Raw genomic sequence first — 11,708 nt, 5'->3', positions numbered from 1 at the left:
GGCTGTTGTCATGCATTAGCATTTAGTTTTATATTTTATGGAGCAGTGTGTTTGATGGACACTGGCAAAAATCTACAAACTGAAGTATACCTTGTCTTGCTCATTCAGTATCCTCTACTGAAGATCATTCTCTTTTATTGCAAAGTCCATTTGGTCATTGACGTATTTAGTCAGAAGGTTGTGAGTTCAATACCCAATCCAGCACATAACCTAGGCTGACACTCCAGTACAGCATTGAGGGAATGCTGCACTGTCAGAGGTGCTGTCTTTCAGATGAGATGTTAAACCAAGACCCTGTCTGCCCTCTCAGGTGGACATATTTCAAAGAAGAGTAGGGGAGTTCTCCCGGTGCCTTGTCAACAATTATCCCTCAACCAAAACCTAAAACAAATTATCTGGTCATTTATTTCATAGCTGTTTGTGGGATCTAGCAGTGCACAAATTGGCTGCCACGTTTTCTACATTACAACACTGACTACACTTCAGAAGTACTTCATTGGCTGTAAAACACTTTGGGACATCCTGGGGTCGTAAAAGGCGGGATTTCAGAGCGCTGAGAACAGCTGAGAGGAGCCGAGCCGAGCGGAGGGAGCGTCCGATAAAAGGCGGGATTTCAGAGCGCTGAGAACAGCTGAGAGGAGCGGAGCAGAGGGAGCGTCCGATAAAAGGCGGGATTTCAGAGCGCTGAGAACAGCTGAGAGGAGCGGAGCCGAGTGGAGGGAGCGTCCGATAAAAGGCGGGATTTCAGAGCGCTGAGAACAGCTGAGAGGAGCCGAGCCGAGCGGAGGGAGCGTCCGATAAAAGGCGGGATTTCAGAGCACTGAGAACAGCTGAGAGGAGCCGAGCCGAGCGGAGGGAACGTCCGATAAAAGGCGGGATTTCAGAGCGCTGAGAACAGCTGAGAGGAGCCGAGCCGAGCGGAGGGAGCATCCCATAAAAGGCGGGATTTCAGAGTGCTGAGAACAGCTGAGAGGAGCGGAGCAGAGGGAGCGTCCGATAAAAGGCGGGATTTCAGAACGCTGAGAACAGCTGAGAGGAGCGGAGCAGAGGGAGCGTCCGATAAAAGGCGGGATTTCAGAGCGCTGAGAACAGCTGAGAGGAGCCGAGCCGAGCCGAGCGGAGCTGCGACCGAGTTCGAAGTGACGTCAGGAATCAGATCGGGACGCGACACAGGGGAGGCATCTGATTGGTGAGTAGGTTCAGGTGAGTATTTCTACTTATCTACAGTAACTAAAGTAAAAAGAAAGGGAAGGTCTGCAGGTCTTATAGGAAGTAGCGTTTTTTTTTTAGTAAATCAAGGTCCCTAGTGTAGTTAACATTCTCTAAATTAAGAACAATTTAAAGGAGTAAACTCCTTAAAGGGAGTGGTAAGTAGTTTTTCTTTCCTTTTTTTTCTCTTGACATTGTAGTTGTTGTTAAGCTAACTTAAGGGTTAAGTCATGGCAGGAGATCCCACAGCCGTGTCATGTTCCTCTTGTGGGATGTGGGAATTCAGGGATCCTTCCTGTATCCCTGATTCCTTCACCTGCGGGAAGTGTGTCCAGCTGCAGCTACTGTTTGACCGCTTGACGGCTCTGGAGCTGCGGATGGACTCACTTTGGAGCATCCGCGATGCTGAGAAAGTCGTGGATAGCACGTTCAGTGAGTTGGTCACACCGCAGATAAAAATTACTGAGGGAGATAGTGAATGGGTGACCAACAGACAGAGGAAGAGTAGGAAGGCAGTGCAGGGGTCCCCTGCGGTCATCTCCCTCCAAAACAGGTATACCGTTTTGGATACTGTTGGGGGAGATGGCTCACCAGGGGAAGGTAGCAGTGGCCAGGTTCATGGCACCGTGGCTGGCTCTGCTGCACAGGAGGGCAGGAAAAAGAGTGGCAGAGCTATAGTGATAGGGGACTCGATTGTAAGGGGAATAGACAGGCATTTCTGCGGACGCAACCGAGACTCCAGGATGGTATGTTGCCTCCCTGGTGCAAGGGTCAAGGATGTCTCGGAGCGGCTGCAGGACATTCTGGAGGGGGAGGGTGAACAGCCAGTTGTCGTGGTGCATATAGGCACCAACGATATAGGTAAAAAAACAGGATGAGGTCCTACAAGCTGAATTTAGGGAGTTAGGAGTTAAACTAAAAAGTAGGACCTCAAAGGTAGTAATCTCAGGATTGCTACCAGTGCCACGGGCCAGTCAGAGTAGGAATGACAGGATAGCTAGGATGAATACGTGGCTTGAGAGATGGTGCAAGAGGGAGGGATTCAAATTCCTGGGCCATTGGAACCGGTTCTGGGGGAGGTGGGACCAGTACAAATTGGACGGTCTGCATCTGGGCAGGACTGGAACCAATGTCCTTGGGGGAGTGTTTGCTAGTGCTGTTGGGGAGGGTTTAAACTAATGTGGCAGGGGGATGGGAACCGATGCAGGAAGTCAGTGGGAAATAAAGTGGTGACAGAAACAAAAGGCAGTAAGGGAGAGTGTACAGAACATGACCGGACAGATGGTCTGAGAAAGCAGGGCAAAGACCAAGGGAAGTCTAGATTAAACTGCATTTATTTCAATGCAAGAAGTCTGATGGGCAAGGCAGATGAACTCAGGGCATGGATGGGTACATGGGACTGGGATGTTATAGCTATTACTGAAACATGGCTAAGGGAGAGGCAGGACTGGCAGCTCAATGTTCCAGGGTACAGATGCTATAGGAAAGATAGAGCAGGAGGTAAGAGAGGAGGGGGAGTTGCGTTCTTGATTAGGGAGAACATCACGGCAGTAGTGAGAGGGGATATATCCGAGGGTTCGCCCACTGAGTCTATATGGATAGAACTGAAAAATAAGAAGGGAGAGATCACTTTGATAGGATTGTACTACAGACCCCCAAATAGTCAACGGGAAATTGAGGAGCAAATATGTAAGGAGATTACAGACAGCTGCAAGAAAAATAGGGTGGTAATAGTAGGGGACTTTAACTTTCCCAACATTGACTGGGACAGCCATAGCATTAGGGGCTTGGATGGAGAGAAATTTGTTGAGTGTATTCAGGAGGAATTTCTCATTCAGTATGTGGATGGCCCGACTAGAGAGGGGGCAAAACTTGACCTCCTCTTGGGAAATAAGGAAGGGCAGGTGACAGAAGTGTTAGTGAGGGATCACTTTGGGACCAGTGATTATAATTCCATTAGTTTTAAGATAGCTATGGAGAAGGATAGGTCTGGCCCAAAAGTTAAAATTCTAAATTGGGGAAAGGCCAATTTTGATGGTATTAGACAGGAACTTTCAGAAGTTGATTGGGAGAGTCTGTTGGCAGGCAAAGGGATGTCTGGTAAGTGGGAGGCTTTCAAAAGTGTGTTAACCAGGGTTCAGGGTAAGCACATTCCTTATAAAGTGAAGGGCAAGGCTGGTAGAAGTAGGGAACCTTGGATGACTCGGAAGATTGAGGCCCTAGTCAAAAAGAAGAAGGAGGCATATGACATGCATAGGCAGCTGGGATCAAGTGGATCCCTTGAAGAGTATAGAGATTGCCGGAGTAGAGTTAAGAGAGAAATCAGGAGGGCAAAAAGGGGACATGAGATTGCTTTGGCAGATAAGGCAAAGGAGAATCCAAAGAGCTTCTACAAATACATAAAGGGCAAAAGAGTAACTAGGGAGAGAGTAGGGCCTCTTAAGGATCAACAAGGTCATCTATGTGCAGAACCACAAGAGATGGGTGAGATCCTGAATGAATATTTCACATCGGTATTTACGGTTGAGAAAGGCATGGATGTTAGGGAACTTCGGGAAATAAATAGTGATGTCTTGAGGAGTTTACATATTACAGAGAGGGAGGTGCTGGAAGTCTTAACGCGCATCAAGGTAGATAAATCTCCGGGACCTGATGAAATGTATCCCAGGACGTTATGGGAGGTTAGGGAGGAAATTGCGGGTCCCCTAGCAGAGATATTTGAATCATCGACAGCTACAGGTGAGGTGCCTGAAGATTGGAGGGTAGCAAATGTTGTGCCTTTGTTTAAGAAGGGCGGCAGGGAAAAGCCTGGGAACTACAGACCGGTGAGCCTGACATCTGTAGTGGGTAAGTTGTTAGAGGGTATGCTGAGGGACAGGATCTACAGGCATTTGGAGAGGCAGGGACTAATTAGGAACAGTCAGGATGGTTTTGTGAGAGGAAAATCATGTCTCACGAATTTGATTGAGTTTTTTGAAGGGGTAATCAAGAAGATAGATGAGGGCTGTGCAGTAGACGTGGTCTACATGGACTTCAGCAAAGCCTTTGACAAGGTACCGCATGGTAGGTTGTTACATAAGGTTAAATCTCATGGGATCCAAGGTGAGGTAGCCAATTGGATACAAAATTGGCTTGACGACAGAAGACAGAGGGTGGCTGTAGAGGGTTGTTTTTCAAACTGGATGCCTGTGTCCAGCGGTGTGCCTCAGGGATCGGTGCTGGGTCCGCTGTTATTTGTTATTTATATCAATGATTTGGATGAGAATTTAGGAGGCATGGTTAGTAAGTTTGCAGATGACACCAAGATTGGTGGCATTGTGGACAGTGAAGAAGGTTATCTAGGATTGCAACGGGATCTTGATAAATTGGGCCAGTGGGCCGATGAATGGCAGATGGAGTTTAATTTAGATAAATGTGAGGTGATGCATTTTGGTAGATCGAATCGGGACAGGACCTACTCCGTTAATGGTAGGGCGTTGGGGAGAGTTATAGAACAAAGAGATCTAGGAGTACAGGTTCATAGCTCCTTGAAAGTGGAGTCACAGGTGGATAGGGTGGTGAAGAAGGCATTCGGCATGCTTGGTTTCATTGGTCAGAACATTGAATGCAGGAGTTGGGATGTCTTGTTGAAGTTGTGCAGGGCATTGGTGAGGCCACACTTGGAGTACTGTGTACAGTTCTGGTCACCCTATTATAGAAAGGATATTATTAAACTAGAAAGAGTGCAGAAAAGATTTACTAGGATGCTACCGGGACTTGATGGTTTGACTTATAGGGAGAGGTTAGACAGACTGGGACTTTTTTCCCTGGAGAGTAGGAGGTTAAGGGGTGATCTTATAGAAGTCTATAATATAATGAGGGGCATAGAGAAGGTAGATAGTCAAAATCTTTTCCCAAAGGTAGGGGAGTCTATAACAAGGGTGCATAGATTTAAGGTGAGAGGGGAGAGATACAAAAGGGTCCAGAGGGGCAATTTTTTCACTCAAAGGGTGGTGAGTGTCTGGAACGAGCTGCCAGAGGCAGTAGTAGAGGCGGGTACAATTTTGTCTTTTAAAAAGCATTTGGACAGTTACATGGGTAAGATGGGTATAGAGGGATATGGGCCAAGTGCAGGAAATTGGGACTAGCTTAGTGGTATAAACTGGGCGACATGGACATGTTGGGCCGAAGGGCCTGTTTCCATGTTGTAACTTCTATGATTCTATGATTCTATATAAATGCAGTTGGTTATTTTTGCTACCACCAGATTAATTGAATTTGATTTTACTTGCATGGGGGCTTGCCAACTCAAGAATTCTGGGTTGTTAGTTCAGTATCATAACCACTAGGCTGGGGGAGGTTGCATAAGGTGAGTAATGCCAAAACCTGTTTCATTACCTGTACGTGGTTGGGGGTGTGGGGGGGGGTGGCGGTGAGGTATTTGCACATCCCTTAGTTATGAATCATAGCCTCAAAACAGGTTTAATTCTGAAATACCATGATATGAAATTGTGCTCCCAGGTCTAAACATGAATCTTCCGCTGATGTGCATGTAGAATGTGGTGCTCCTGTCAGAAGGGGTGAGCACTGATCTCAGACGCAAATCATTCTAACGTGTTGAAGTTCTAGAATAAATCTCCCCTTTGTTCCTATTCTGATAGGGAGTGGCCTATCCCTTTAACGAATGGTACCATGAATTGGCTGCAACAAAGGTTGCAAAATCAGTCTTGTGCAATGAGCTTGATAAAAACATTCTTAAACATGCGTAGGTCGAAACTTTGTGCGTGTTCAAACACAATCGTTCACTGATCACATGTATCAAATCTTAAATAGCTTCTGGGAACACTGACTGCCTCTACCTCTTCATTCTTCTAAACGGAAGTAATGCCTTACTTATTACTTTTTTTTTGCTCTCAACTGCTGCTGCCAGTTAAAGAGATAGTTAAATCATCTCAGAGGACGCAGATGTTTTTGTACATTTACATGGATTGACTGTGCCAAAGATTTGTGTCTGTTTATGTGTTATGTCTGTTCAAAGTTTTAACGAATTTATCGTTCATTGATGCTCAACCTTTATTAGACTATGGCCCTCATTACAAAGTTTTGTGGCTTCTTCCTTTTGCTGTAACCATTATGTGACCATGGCTAAATTCTAAAACAGCCTTGTCCTTCGCAGAGGCCCACTCTCCCCCTTCAACCCTATTCATTGGAGCAATTTGTGCACTATTGGTCCCAGCATTCATTTGTTAATTGTGTTCATCATTGGGTGAAGTCGTTAAAAAAATTAGTAAACCTCATCATGGTATTTTTTTTAAAGGCAATAGGAGAGGCAAAATAAATTCCCTCTGTGTTTACGCGACAGAAAAATTAACCATATTGTAGGGCGATTTTCCGTCTTTTTAGGTCAGATTTAATACGCATAAAAGAGAATTAGATTTAGAATTTTGCTTTGTTTTATATATATGTACATTTGAGGTTGGAGAGCAGGCACTAATTATATAAACAGGCTTTGTGCTAGCAGAACTGACCTGGCTTGGAACGCTGTCTGCAGGTAGACCGAAGAATACTGTCGTTCCTTTAAGTGCACCAGTGGTAGCAAGCTGTTACATTGTTGTGACTGTCAGATTCTGTTAGCTCTAACGTGACTGGAAGAGGTAAATTGATGAAACCTAAACAGCCATCAAATGGAATACTTTGTTTGATAAATGTCTTTCTACTTAATGATTTGATTGACAGGTGAGCTGTACCTTTTTGGACTTTATATGGGGGAACGGTTTACAGCTTCGGTTAGAGAGCCCCCTGGAAGAATAAAGCTGACAGCTGTAGCTAGAGTAGAACATCTCATGGTGCCTCCCAGACTTGGTAATTATTAAGTTTTGCTAGTTTCATAATCTAACAAGTCAGCTTGTTAGATTGTGAATCATACAATATAACTATAATATTGTGTGAATATTACAGTAAATATTCCTTTGTAGAATCTCTTATATGTTGAATAGTTTGCACCCATTTAGTATATGAGTTGTATTATTATGGAATCTACATATTAAAATTAAACCTGACCTCAGGGGGATTAAAGGAGTGTTTCATTGAAGGCCTCAAAGTAAACTAGAAATGAGCCAGAAAACTAATAGTCTTTATGTTCCAGCCAGGGAGCCTCGTCCACTGAGTGCACATATCTGAAATCCAGGAGCGCACTGCCCACGGTTATCCAATCATTAATGGGAGCACGAAGTTGGAAAACTAATCCTGATACCTCCATTGAATTCAGCACATGAAAACTTAATTTACAATTGAATTCACTGAAGTACAAGTTCAGTCCTCTGACATGCAACTTCAATATAGATCTTTCACAAAAAAAATCTTTATCCTTGCAATGTTTTAATAACACAATTGTAAACAATTTTACAACACCAAGTTATAGTCCAGCAATTTTATTTTAAATTCACAAGCTTTCGGAGGCTTCCTCCTTCCTCAGGTGAACGATGTGGAAATGAAATCCTCGAAATGAAGTCGCATTTATAATTCACAGAACAATGCTTGGTGATAACAGACAGTTTTTTCAACTGCCTGTTGCCAAGGCAATCAGTGTGCAGACAGACAGGTGTTACCTGCCAGGTCTCAGAATATACCAATCACCAAAAAAAACAACAAACAAAAAAACAGAGATAGAGAGGTAGAAACATAGAAAAGACAGCAACTGACCCGTTATATTAAAAACAGATAACATTTGTTCACTGGTGGGGTAACGTGTAGCGTGACATGAACCCAAGATCCCGGTTGAGGCCGTCCTCATGGGTGCGGAACTTGGCAATCAATTTCTGCTCGACGATTTTGCGTTGTCGTGTGTCTCGAAGGCCGCCTTGGAGTATGCTTACCCGAAGGTCGGTGGCTGAATGTCCTTGACTGCTGAAGTGTTCCCCGACTGGGAGGGAACCCTCCTGTTTGGCGATTGTTGCGCGGTGTCCGTTCATCCGTTGTCGCAGTGTCTGCATGGTCTCACCAATGTACCATGCTCTGGGACATCCTTTCCTGCAACGTATGAGGTAGACAACGTTGGCCGAGTCACAGGAGTATGAACCATGCACCTGGTGGGTGGTGTCCTCTCGTGTGATGGTGGTATCTGTGTCGATGATCTGGCATGTCTTGCAGAGGTTACCACGGCAGGGTTGTGTGGTGTCGTGGACACACAACCCTGCCGCGGTAACCTCTGCAAGACATGCCAGATCATCGACACAGATACCACCATCACACGAGAGGACACCACCCACCAGGTGCATGGTTCATACTCCTGTGACTCGGCCAACGTTGTCTACCTCATACGTTGCAGGAAAGGATGTCCCAGAGCATGGTACATTGGCGAGACCATGCAGACACTGCGACAACGGATGAACGGACACCGCGCAACAATCGCCAAACAGGAGGGTTCCCTCCCAGTCGGGGAACACTTCAGCAATCAAGGACATTCAGCCACCGACCTTCGGGTAAGCATACTCCAAGGCGGCCTTTGAGACACACGACAACGCAAAATCGTCGAGCAGAAATTGATTGCCAAGTTCCGCACCCATGAGGACGGCCTCAACCGGGATCTTGGGTTCATGTCACGCTACACGTTACCCCACCAGTGAACAAATGTTATCTGTTTTTAATATAACGGGTCAGTTGCTGTCTTTTCTATGTTTCTACCTCTCTATCTCTTTTTTTTTGTTTGTTGTTTTTTTTTTGGTGATTTGTATATTCTGAGACCTGGCAGGGAACACCTGTCTGTCTGCACACTGATTGCCTTGGCAACGGGCAGTTGAAAAAACTGTCTGTTATCACCAAGCATTGTTCTGTGAATTATAAATGCGACTTCATTTCGAGGATTTCATTTCCACATCGTTCACCTGAGGAAGGAGGTAGCCTCCGAAAGCTTGTGAATTTAAAATAAAATTGCTGGACTATAACTTGGTGTTGTAAAATTGTTTACAATTGTCAACCCCAGTCCATCACCGGCATCTCCACATCATTAATAACACAAGTGATAGCTTTCAGTTACAATGGGTTTAATTTTAAAAGCGAACCGGGAAGGGGGCGGGGGGTTCAAATTGAGGTTGGGAAACCTGATAGTACAGATTTCCCGGACGTCCTTATGATTTTGACGTAAAGACATCTTTTATTTTTTTTTGTCGGTTTCTCGTCCGACTGACACCAGCCTGATTGACATGCATGGTGGGCATATATTAGCAAGGGGTCGTGAGTCATGGGGGATGGGATCAGGGGTCAGTCACGGCGCGGGGAGGGGGGGTGTCGGGATCGATGGTCATCGCGGGAGTCCGCGATCGTTGATGGGGAGGATTGGGGGACAGGGGTCAGAGGATCGGGGGATCGGGGTTGGGGATGGGAGGATTGGAGTGGGAGGGAAGATCGGGGTCGGGGGATCGGGGTCGGGGGTCAGATGGGGAGGATTGGGGGAGGGGGGAGGATTGGGGGAGGGGGGTCCGTGATCGGTGGCGGTCTGCAATCGGGGGTTGGGGGTCCACGATTGTGGGGGGTGGGGGTCGGTGCAGGTAGGCTTGTTGGGCCTGGGGGAAGCACTCCTGCTCTGCTGGGCCCACGAGCTCTGCCTTTCTAGGCACCAACCTGTTAGTCTCAGGCCTCTCACCTCCTTTCACAAGGCTTAAAATAGAAGGCCCGGGAATCCCGGCCCCCCAAGGGTTGAAATTGGGAATTTGAGAAAAATAGAAGCCTGAAGCCTCTTTGAAAGGTTTTAAGGCCCAACCTGCCTCCTAGGAGTGGGTTGGTCACCCACCCCAATGAAAAACGGAAATGGGGGCGGTTTGGGGGTGGGTCTGACATGGTGGCAATTTTCAATGACCCCCCGCCCCCAACCCACCTGTTTTTTACTTTGAAAATTGAGCCCTATGTATTTGAAATATATCCAATATTCTTTTAACTTAATGTAGCACAGCAGACACAGGAACTCTTCCCACCCATTAATATTACAAACAAGAAGTTACTGAATAGTTTCAACTTCAGTTATATATTGTTGAATAGTTACATAAATAACTAACAATTTCCTCTCCATGTTGACAGACTCTGCCACCTTTACACAATGATGTAATGGTGATTTTAGAAGTAGATGTGAAGTTCCCACCGCTTCTAGCAGGCGTGTTGGTGCTATCGCGATTTGCCCGCTTTGGACGGTTTACATGAATTTGGTTATGTGCAACATTTTTGACTGTCCCAATCTATTAAATGTAACAAGATTCCAGTATACTTGCAAATTCACTGTTTCACAATTCAAGGAAAACTTGAGTGCTTCAATAAATCCCTCTCCATTTACAGGGGATTGAGTATACAACGTAATTGCATCAAATGGAGTTGAGGTACAGATCAGCCATATTCTAATTGATGGTGGAACAGGCTTGAGAGGCTGAATGGCCTACTCCTGTTCCTATTATTTCTTTAACGAGGTGCAAACCACTCACTGAGCATTTCTGTTATTGTAGTCCGTGCTGATTAGTGCAAGCTGTAACTCAACACTACTACTTAGAGGTGATTAAGTATACAAGGTCCATTTAGTATATGAGTTGTATTATTATGGAATCTACATGGGACACAAGCTCCTTAAGTGAGGGCTGAACTGTTTACTGAACATCTGTTTCTGCCAAAACACCTGCATGTCATAGCAATCAATCTCAATCAATTAGACTACAACAGAACCAGTCATGAGGCGAGGAAAACCCCTGTCATGGAGAGCTTTGAGTCCAGTGATATACATAGGACCCCGAAGCAGTTTTGAGACAGCCCATTGATACCAGGTGTTAAATGGCCTAACCAACGTCCTTAAAGAAACAGTTGCAGGCCACTTAGAAAAAAGGACGTTTCTGGCTTTTCTCGAGATTTCATGGAGCATGTATGCTTCTCCTAACCCTGCAAAAAACTTCCTGCCTGCTTTCGGCCCACCAGCATCCCTCTCTGCGATTGCCTCCCCACCTTCAGTCCCAACATTGAGTGGCCTGTAAGCACTGGTTCTGTGCTTGTAGCTCGCCACTGATATTGAAATAAGGCTTGGCCCTCAAAATGGCATGAGTCTCGCACCAGTGAGTTTGTCGTACAGTAACAGAAATGTAAACCCAAACTCGTCAAACCTTCTGAATCCTTGGACAACATGCCTGCTTTAAAAGCTCAGCAAAGTATTGTTTCTTTTTTAAACATGGCCTAGTCAGAGAAAGCAAGAAACTAGGGGAAAGTAAATGAAGATACAACCTTACCTCATATACGGCAATGTCGCGATAAGTAGAAGTGATGATCTTTGATATCCACAAACGTTTTTTATTTCCCGGACAGAAGGGAAACAACTGATTGAAGCAAGCAATCTTATACACATACACAGATAATGAGTCATTTCAGAAGCGTCATTTAATGTGTCTCTGTATGTGTGTGTGGATACAAGATTACACCATAGGAATGAGCTACAATGAGGAAAAGATTTTCCATGAATTTGATGCTGGTTGTTATTCAGTTTTGGTTGTGAACGA

Source organism: Heptranchias perlo, chromosome 4 (genome assembly GCF_035084215.1).
Source record: "Heptranchias perlo isolate sHepPer1 chromosome 4, sHepPer1.hap1, whole genome shotgun sequence".
Classification (NCBI taxonomy): domain Eukaryota; kingdom Metazoa; phylum Chordata; class Chondrichthyes; order Hexanchiformes; family Hexanchidae; genus Heptranchias; species Heptranchias perlo.
Note: the sequence above shows the minus strand (reverse complement) of the source record.